Source organism: Athene cunicularia (genome assembly GCF_003259725.1).
Source record: "Athene cunicularia isolate RWA chromosome 3 unlocalized genomic scaffold, athCun1 chr3_part1, whole genome shotgun sequence".
Classification (NCBI taxonomy): Eukaryota; Metazoa; Chordata; class Aves; order Strigiformes; family Strigidae; genus Athene; species Athene cunicularia.
In genome coordinates this window covers 89,305,263-89,316,211 of record NW_020799097.1, presented here as the reverse complement: position 1 = coordinate 89,316,211, position 10,949 = coordinate 89,305,263, and positions in this window count along the sequence as shown.

Sequence of the window (10,949 nt, the reverse complement as noted above, 5' to 3'; positions counted from 1 at the left end):
GGGGGGGGGGGAAAGAGGCAGGGGAGAGCCCGGCAGCTCGCAACCCCGGCCGGCCCCGCTGCCCGCGCCCGCTCACGGCGCGTTTTTAACGCTGAAATCTGGCCCCTCCGCCCGCCCCGGCAGGGCTGGCGAGGGGCGTGCGGCTCTCCAAGCGCCCCCCTACCTTCCTCCTGGGCTTTCCGGCGCCCCGGGGGGCACCGGGGCTGCAGAGCCCCCAGGCATCACGAAGGAAAGCGTTCCCCACGAAATCGGAGCGCTCTTGCTTTGTTGTCTTCGGTTTTGCTGCACCAAGCAAAATTTTAAAATGCAGCATTCATGTCAGATTCTCTACTGTCACATCACGAGAAGAAAAGAAGGTGTTTTGGTAGCATTTAGGGATTAGGCAAAATTAGATGCTGGGAGTCAGCCCAGCGCAGGGTGTCAAGCCAGGCCTGGCCAAGCTTCTACGGCTTCTCTCTTTGCAAAGATGTGTCATCCTGGCTGCTGTCACTGTGCCGGGCTCATCCAGTCAGCAGTACTACCTCATGCTCAGACTAGCATCAGCCTTTTCTCTGTGTGCCTCAGAGCACGCTGCACTTCTTCCTGCCATTGTCAAGTGACAGAGGTGTCAAAACCACTTTTTCCAAGCGGTGCCAGAAAAAGCGAGCTTCCCTCTTCCCAGCCTCACCTCTGGGGTGAACTGGAAGGATCCTTCAGTCCAGCCCAGCAGATGGTCCATCTTCAGAGAGGAAGGTTGAAAGCAAATTTAACATGCTGTAGCCACTCAGCTGTGGTGAAGTGGCCTGTCTCACCCCAACAGCCACCCTTCCCTCCTTCACTGGTCACAAGTCAAAGAAAAGACACTGGCTTCTCCCTGCAAAGAGTGTTCTGGGCAGTGGATCTGGGAGGTAAGGACTGGCCTGGATCAGTTACCTGGGCTCTGGATTATAGTGCTGGGCATTTGCCATTGCCAGCAGGTAAATTTGCCTCTCTCCTGGTGACCATGATAACCAGTTGCCTAAAACACAGGCATTACAGCTCTTCTTAGTAAGTCCCTAAATCCTGCCTTTGATGCAGCACTTCAGTTTTGCAGTCAAAGCCGGAGATTGACATTTACTTTGGAGCAAGTGGGACAGATTTCATTCCAGCTCCCGTGTAAATCTGAATTTATAAAGGAACAGTGTCCTCAGGGTGGCCAAACTCCAGCTGCGAGTGGTGAGAGGAAGAGCACCTCAGCATGAGGCTGTCAGAGGTGACCTGCTCTGCTGTTTCTTACCTGGGCTGCAAAGTGGCCCTGCATTCACCTCACTCTTTCTCACCCATTCAGTGTGTGAGTGTGGGCCTAATTCCTTATAAGTTCTGCATCCTACTGACATTTTTTCTCAACATTATCCTGCAAACACGATTGCTGCCTGGCCGCTGGTAGGCAGTACAGAGAAAGGAACACATTTCTGCTCTTATGAGCTGGAAATCCAGAGTTTAAGGCATGAGTCCAGGAATTATAAATCCTGGTATGGTTTGGTTTTGGGTTTTTTTATGATGTAAGAAAACGTTAATTTCTTTTTTCTTTTGTTTCTTTCCACTTCTCTTTGGTCTTCAGGAGTTCTGTGGCTCTTAGGAGAGAAAGAAAAATCTGTTTGAGATGTTTTGTTCTGTTGTGGTAGTACCAGCTGGTCTCCTTGTACTACATGCTGTACAGCCAGGATATTTACAGTCTTGGCTTACTATTGCATCTGTTACAGCCTGAGTATTATTTTGACTGTATGCAATGAATGTTCACCCAATTGTCTAGGCTCTGTGTGACCTTGAATACTCCCTTACAATCAAGCATAACTTGGGTGAAGCATTTTGTCACACCAATGAATGAGTGTGGTACAAAACTCAGGCAGTGGATGACCAGGCCCTTGGTCTCCAATATATTCCGCAAATTGCCCTCCTGCCTACCTCTTTGTTTGCTATTCTTGCTTCTTTTGTTTCTAGAAGCATACTAGTTCAGAACTGCTCTTAGATCACACGTGTTTCTTTTATCCCAGTTCTGGGGACTTAATTCAGAAGCAGGTTTTACTGAAGCCAGTCCATAATTCCTGAGTCAGAGTTAGTTTTGTTAAGCCTTGAAGACTGGATTGCTGAAAATGTATGCTACCTAAAATAATTTATTTCTGAGGCCTAGAAAACCCTACTTAATGTAAGATATGGAAGAGAAACAGAGTTGAAGGGGCAGAAGTGCGTGAGTTTGGGATTAAGGGAAAGGAATTCAGACCTAATCTGTTAAAAATCCTGATTGATTTGACAGGAATGCCAGACGGAGGGGGCTGGCAGTCTGTGGGGACATCAGTACCTCTGCTACTCTGAACGAAGGTGCTTTATGTATATGGACAGGAATCCCTGTTGTGGAGGTAAAAGTTTGATATGGGAGAAAGAATTACACAACCTGGAGAGACTCTGCTACAGTCCTATGTTTTCCAAAAAGACCACTTAACTCCTCAAGATATTTTTTACAAGTATTAAGAATTACTTACTTAAGTAAGGTTTGCAGTCTCGGTTTTCAGGTTTTCTTCTATGGCAGCTGTTGGCTTCTCCTTTGGACACTGGCAAGGTGCTTATGAATCCTTATGAGCAGCAACTAGAATTTCTCAAGGACTTGACCTTGTCCCATTTTCTTTCCTTACCTCCTTTTGCAGATTTCTACAGGGAGCCCTCCCACACTGGGTTTTTCTGGTGCTTTTCCATACCTGGGACTATGTATCTTTTCCTCCTCTCTCTTAATTTTACAAATCTCAAATTGGATTATATGACAGTTGAGCAATGTTTTATCCTGGAATTGTTTTGGTACAGAGCTTGTACAAGTTGTTCAGTTTATAGAGTGATCCAAGCCATTCTTCATTAAATAATCCGTTGGAAATATTGTTTCTGATTGTCTGTTTCTGAGTGTTGCACAATACTGTATAAGATGAAGAAACGTAGTGTAACTGTAAAACACAAATCACTTGGAAACTTAAACAAATGCAATATCCTATTGTTTCAGGCTGCTTTAAATTGTACAGGCGTTCTTACATACCTCTGGAGTTTGACTCTAGTCTCAGTAATACTGCTGTAAGTCAGGAAAATCAATATTTAAAATGATCAGATTGCAATCAGAATTAGAACCTGTAAGCCTCTGTGTTTACAAAAGCTCGCTCACATTGTGTTCACGCTGCAATCCAGCAGGATGCAGAGTTACCATTGTGCTTCAAGTAGTTTCAGATCCAGGAGCAGAAGATCTGGGCCAGCCACTTGGTCCAGACACAGTTCCACCCCAGGGCAGCCTGCTCTGCAGCCACCATCTGCGCTTGCTGCTCTGCACCCTATAGATGTGCCTTGCTTGCCTGGATTTATCTACACGGTACTGAATGGCTCGGTGTTAAAACTCACCTGAGCCGGGGGTACCACAAGTGTGGAAGATAGTGAGATCATGTCTGACGCAGGTTCCTGGTTTTGCTCAGTTTGGCAGCTTTCCTGTCATTCCAAGCATGAGATGTAAGCAAAATCTAAGGAGCCACAACCTCAGTGCTACCCAGAATGCCAGGCATACAGAGGAGCTGGCTGCAGCTCCATGATTCAGGGTTATTTATTTAGACCACTCACTGTGGCCTGAAATAAAGCGTTTGTGGTATGCTTTTTAAAGCATATGTATTTGTGGTTACATATCGCATTCTTAATCTTCATTAACTTGCATATTTCCTTGGACTTTCACTCTTCATTGCATTCCCACTGACTTCCCAGCTCACATTTTCAATTCTCCCTTGTTATTGAAAAGCCTAAACTGGGCTCCTAATTCTAAGCCAAATTCCCCCAGCTGCTGTGGGAAGGCAAAGAAACTTCCCAGTACTTGCTGGGGCTGAGCCCAGTGCTAGTCTGAATTGTAGCCTCTCCATCTGCTTGCATTTTCCATGTTACTTGCCAGTTAAAGGCATACAGTGTGGTCTGCTTCCACACAGGTAACACACAGGTACACCAATGAGGACATAGTGTTATACTTAGGCATCAAACTCGATTATGAAACTGTTTTCATTATGTATTGCCAAATTCCTACGGTATTTCTTTCCAAAGTTTCCTGTCTTTTCTCAACAGTATTAGATGAAACCATATAGCTAAGTCTTTATTGAGAGGAAAACCCAGAGCTGATCCCTTTGTGGCTACCTTTTGAGGAGCCTTTTTAAACTGCCTTTTCCTGTGAGGCAAAAGAGCAAAATCTAATTTACACATTGTTGGGTACTCATCCGTGGTACTTTGTGTCTGTATTTATACTATACAAATGCTCTTTATTAAATTACTCTGAAAGAAGTACTCTGTAGAAAATGCATAAAATGACAACATTTAGGAAAGTTTAGACACTGCTCAAAATGTGTATTATTGTATCTGTCCTCAACATGTGTTGTGTGGGTAAACTGTTGTGCCTGCTCACCCTCCCTCTTTAGCAAAGGGGCTTCCTGGGGCACCTGGCCGCTTTGCATCCTTGCACTGCTTCTGAGGTTTGCAGAACCAAGAGCTGTGTTGCCAAGATCCATCTTTGTTTTGAAGTATTGAAACCCCATAGCCTGTAGGATGTGCTAGGTCACTCCAAAGGTTAAATATGATGGTGTTGCTTAGGGCCAATGTTGTTAACATGTTAACAAGCAGTAGTATTATATCTCTCATTTGTTTTTAAGACTTTGTTCGGTGGTGTAGTAGTAGTGGTGATGCAAAGTTTGTAGTGAATCACTTTACTAATGCTAAGATTTTAGTATTTGCCACTTTAGAAAATGCCAGTGCACTTGTATGCTCAGCATAGTGACAGATGATAATTCAAAACAGTCCTGGGCTACAGCTGAAACCAAGGGCTACTTCACTCACAGGCAGAGACATTTTCTGTAGGGGTGAAAGTTTTGAAGATTTACCTGTGAAGTTCTACGAAGTCTTTACTACAGATGTACAATATATGATTTTTCAAAATTTGTATATTTGTCCAAATTTAAGTGAATTATCAATGGAAGAGCAAAAGGCACAAACGTGGGAGAAAAGACATTACCCAGATGAAGGTCAAGTCCCTGCTTTAGAGCTTGAGGCTACAAAGCTTTTCAAAGAAAAGGCCACCACCATAAATGTTTTAATATGAACACTTGTTTTCATTGTTCTTGTAAATGGATTCAACTGGTTTGGGACTGAACATTTCTAAAAGTTGCCACGTAAAACATGGATTTTTTGTGGGAGAGCAGATTTCAGAACAGATGATTAAACTTGGACAAAGTTATAAGTAGTGGAGGACCTAGTTTCCAGCTAAGGGAACTGTGCATGTAGATACCATGTCTCTTCTGCACAGGATGAAAAGGTAATGAAGCACAGATGGAATGAAGAAAACTTACAGTTCTTTGATGAGAACATGGGTTTTCCTATCTTGTGTCCTAGGCCTTAATTAGCCCAGCCTATGAATGTTCAGTTCCCACCAAACCACTTCACAAGCAATAATTTTCCATGATACAAATATTGGTCATTTGGGTTCTTCAGTTTGTATTGCATCTGTACCATTCCTTGGTACCCTGACAGCAGAACACTCATCAAAGTGTTAAAATAGGGAACACACTTTGAATCTAGCAGCCTCTAGAGCAATCCAAGTTGAATTTCAGCTTTCCCCTTCCTTCAGAGAATGAACCTGGTTATGTAGTGGGGGGTGCAGGTCTGATCTAGGTAAAGGAGCTGCACAGACCTGTGAAGATTACTTTATCCCTTGTTACAACACCTCCAGTCTTGATGCTTAAGGGGGTTCTTAGACTGGGCTGCAGACGTCTAAGAGTACATCAGAAAGTGATGCCAGGGATCTAGTATGGTGTGTGTACATATATATCATAGAATTATAGGATCATTCAAGTTGGAAAAGACCCTTGGGATCACCGAGTCCAACCATCAGCCCTACTCTACAAAGTTCTCCCCTACACCATATCCCCCAACATCTCATCTAAACGACCCTTAAACCTCCCTGGGCAGCCTATTACACTGCCTGACCACTCTTTCTGTGAAAACTTTTTTCCTAATGTCCAGTCTAAACTTCCCCTGTAGGAGTTTAAAGCCGTTTCCCCTTGTTCTGTCACTGATCACCTGTGAGAAGAGACCAGCACCAACCTCTCTACAATGTCCTTTCAGGTAGTTGCAGAGAGTGCTGAGGTCTCCCCTCAGCCTTCTCTTCCTCAAACTGAACAGTCCCAGCTCCTTCAATCTCTCCTCATAGGATTTACTCTCCAGGCCCTTCACCAGCTCTGTTGCCCTCCTCTGCACTCGCTCCAGCACCTCGATATCTCTCTCGTATTGAGGTGCCCAAAACTGAACACAATACTCCCGGTGTGGCCTCACCAGTGCAGAGTACAGGGGGACTGTCACCTCCCTACTTCTGCTGGTCACACTATTTGTGACACAAGCCAGGATGCCGTTGGCTTTCTTGGCCACCTGGGCACACTGCTGGCTCATGTTCAGCTGCTTGTCAATTAGAACCCCCAGATCCTTCTCCTCCAGACAGCTCTCCAGCCACACCTCCCCAAGCCTGTAGCCATGCAGGGGGTTGTTGTGGCCCAAGGGCAGGACCTGGCACTTGGCCTTGTTGAAGTTCATCCCGTTAACATTGGCCCGCTGATCCAGTCTATCCAAGTCTCTCTGCAGAGCCTCCCTATCCTCATGCAGATCCACATTCCCACTTAACTTGGTGTCATCTGTGAATTTACTGATGATACACTCTATGTCCTTGTCAAGATCATCAATAAAGATGTTGAACAGAAATGGTCCCAACACCGAGCCCTGAGGAACACCACCACTTGTGACCGTCCGCCAGCTGGATTTAGCTCCATTGACCCCCACTCTCTGGGACCGTCCATCCAGCCAGTGCTTGACCCAGCAGACTGTTCACTCATCCAGGCCATGGGCAGCCAGTTTTTCTATGAGAATTCTATGGGGAACTGTGTCAAATGCTTTTTGAAAATCCAGGTAGATAATGTCCACAGCTTTTCCCTCATCCAGTAGTTGGGTCATCTTGTCATAGAAGGAGATCAGGTATTTCAGGCAGGACCTGCCTTTCATAAACCATGCTGACTGGGCCTGATCCCCTGGTTGTCCATTATATGACTTTTAATGGCAGCCAAGATGACCTGCTCCATGACCTTCCCTGGTAATGAGGTCAGACTGACAGGTCTATAGTTTCCTGCATCGTCCTTTCTGCCTTTCTTGCAGATGGGTGTCACATTTGCCACCCCCCCGTCCAATGGGACCTCCCCAGTTAGCCATGGCTTCAGGTAAATCCTGGACAGCGGCTGGGCAAGCACATCTGCCAACTCCCTCAGCACCCCTGGGTGTAACCCATCTGGTCCCACAGACTTGTGTGCACCCAGGTGCTGCAGCAGGTCTCTGACCACGTCCTCTTCAACTGTGCTGACCTCAATCTGCTTCCCCTCCCCATCTCCCAGCTCATGAGGCTGGGTGTCCGGGGAACAGCCAGTTCCACTGCTAAAGACTGAGGCAAAGTAGGCGTTGAGCACCTCAGCCTTTTCCTCATCCTTAGTTACCATGTTTCCCTCTGCATCCAACAGAGGGAGATTTTTTCCCTAATCCTCCTTTTGCTGTTAACGAATTTATAGAAACAGTTTTTATTATCCTTAACAGCTGTAGCCAAGTTGAGCTCTAGCTGTGCTTTGGCTCTTCTAATGTTCTCCCTGCATAACTTCACTACACCTTTATAGTCTTCATGAGAGACCTGCCCCCTCTTCCAAAGGCAATAGATTCTCCTTTTGTTCTTGAGATCCATCCAAAGGTCCCTGTTTAGCCAGGCTGGTCTCCTTCCCTGCCTGCTTGTTTTTCGGCACACGGGAACACCCTGCTCCTGTACCTTTGAGACTTTAAGACATATATTTATATGCTTTCTCTTTTGGAGTCAGACAAGGACTGTTGCTGAAGCATAGTGTCAAGTGCAAAAGGCAGCTCTTGGCTACCTGTGCTCATCTGGTGTTTTCACGGGTCTGGCAGTGTGTGCCTCTCTTCTTTGAGCTTCAGTCTAAAAGTCTGAAAAGCCTGTTTGCTTACCTGCATGTTCAGGTGGATACACCAAACTTGCTTGCACTATTAGGTGTGGACTCCATTGGGTCTGGGCTAATTTCTTGTCCAAAAGGTTGAAAATTTATAATGGGTAGTTTTCAGCATTTAAAAAAAAATACTATCCTTAGTACTGCTCCTTGCAGGTGTTCAGGTGCTCTGAGAGAGGAGGTGGTGCTGGGCGCAAACTGATTGTCAAGACAGCATCTGAACCAAACAGGAACACAATAATTTGTGCCTCATGAGGGCTTTCCCTAGCTTTTAATCATGAAGAGACAGGCCTTTAGCTGGGATTTCCCAGAGAAGATTCATGTCAAGGACCTAAGAAATTTTCTGTCAATCAAGGAGTTGCTTGTAAATGTCACCACTTAGATAGCCCTTTTCAAATGAACATGCCTAGCCTCCTTCTCCCTTCCATTACTGCAGGTCAATAAAATGTTGAATAGTGTTTGTGTTTCCACCAGAAACAGTGGTCTGGCTGCATTGGCTTTGCTCAAGTCAAGATGGAAATGTGTCCATCCAAACCAGGACCTTCACTGATTTGGCTGCTGAAGCTCAGCTCAGGAAACATTTGCACATCCCTCTGCAGCAGGGCATTCTTGGCTTCTTCTGCTCTGTTGTGCAAGGGTTTGGAGGATTTGCCTCCAGCAGTAACTGCATTTCAGTGGTAAATGAAATGACTCAAATACTAGGGACTGGGATGTATGCGGATAATATTCTAGCCTATAAAATTATTCATGTTCTTCCCTGGGGTATGGGAAATGGGAGTTGTTTATCTGCACATTTTTTTAATTTGAATAAAGACTTGGAGAAAATATATTCAAACTAAGGGGATAAGGGAAACTCCCTTTGCGGCATCTGTGGTCAGTGATGGAAACTTGAGCTTAAGAGATTTTTACAGTATTCCATGTAAGGGCTGCAATCTTGATCAAGACAGTTGACTTCTGTAAGGCAAATAATAACAGTAAACATTTCCTCTAGCCCTCAGTAAATTTATCATGAGGAGGAAACACTCTTAACACATACAGGTTGCTGCTAGCGTTTGGAAGCAAACCCAAGGAAGTGTCTGTTTCTGAGCCATTCAGGTCTTCTAACCTTCAGCAATGGCAGATCAAAGACCACGAGGGAAACAGACTGCAGGTGCCAGTCAGGGCAGGTTTTGTCTTGTCATAGCACTCCGGGAAGAGGCATTTGCTAATGTCTGTTAATCTCATGGCACGCCAAGGGAGAAAGACAGCAAAAAATTGCCATAAATTCTTCCCTTTCCCAAGCAGCCCACACCCAGGCTCAGGGTGGCCACATGAAGGCTTGCTGGCTGCCTCCAGAAGCGAGAGCAGTTCGGGAGCCCATGCCCGCCCTGGGGTGGCAGGGCGTATCTGGGGTAACCCTGCAGGGTGCTGGGTCTGTGGGGATATAGGGAGTGAAGCAGCTGCAGAAGCAGCATTGCACTTGGAGGTGCACACTCATGGCAAAGGCAAAAGCAGCCGTAGCTGAGAACATGAGAGCAAAGGTCTCCCAAAGAAGAAAGCCCAAAATCCATCTTGGCCACTGTCCTCTCCCATAGGAGCTCTCTCACCCTATAGAGAAGGAGGAAGTTTAAAACGCTGCGAGGCACTGTTGGGAAGAGGTAGCAGTGGTGGAGGTAACAGGGTGCTTTACCATCTGCAGGGAGAAGGCAGGATTAGGCACAGTTTGAGGCTCTCTAGGGGATGGCTTTGGCCAGAAGCCAGGTTTGGCCCTGTCTTTCTTTTGAGGTGTAAATGGCATGCAAGCAGGCTCCTCTCAGTGGCTTCCCTGTGAAGATAAATAACCTGATCCCCCGGTTATTATCCCCCTGCTCTCCTCCCCTTCCCCCTGACTGACTTTGATTATTGTAACTTTACATGCGCTTTTAATTTGCGTGCAGGCAAGTACAAAGACACAACCGGATATACCTGTTATTTGCCAATGACCTGAAAGAGTATAGTTTATGTTAAGCCTTGGGTTATGGTAAGGTTTGCACGCGATTCCTCAATATACATGCTGCAGGCAACTGATGGATGGAGGTGATGGAGGGCGGAGGAAAGTTTTAAAGTGACAGAACCTGATTTGGTTCCTACTTAATCCACCAGTTATGTAAAGGCCTATAGTGCAGTTTTGTGTAGAGCCCAAGTCTTGCCCTCTCTTCAGGCAAGGAAGATATGATCACGTTATCCAGGCTGTGGTTTGTTCATGGCTGCTTCTGCAACTGACCACATGAAAGCTTTATGAAAATTAAGCAAAAAAGGCGAGTAGGATTCCCTGTTCATACATACTCTGCCATGGCAGGGAGAAGATTGGAGGTGGAGGAGGAAGCTACAAATGAGATGATTTGTGGCAACGGAGTTAGTGCAGGGATGCAGGACTACTGAGGAGTGGGGGCCTGTGATGGAGATGCGATCCACATTTTGTTGCATGGGCCTCATTCCCCCACACTACTTGGAGAGATTTTATTTGAGCTAGCCTCACTTAGCAAGATTTAAAGAATATCCACCACTCATGGGTTGCCTGGTCCTGCAGGAGAGGAAGAGCAAGCAGTTAGTCTAGTAGCTACAGCAGAAAACTGCAAGGGGATGTGGGGTCCAGTGCCAAGACCACACACTGACTTACTCACCTTTGAAAGTAACCACAGAGAAACATAGTGACATTTTAAACAAATTTTATTTCAGTGATTCCACATCAAATTAGCTGGTCTTCAAGCAGAAAGGAAGTGTTTTTATCTGCCAGGCAAGTAAACTAACCTTGAGGTCTGAAACTTGAGTGGTTTTATTTCTGCTACATGTCTTAACCCAGTATTGAAGGCTGCACCAAAGGAATTAATTAGACATTTCGCTTGGAGGTTCAGAAAAGGGAAAGGATCCCGTTCA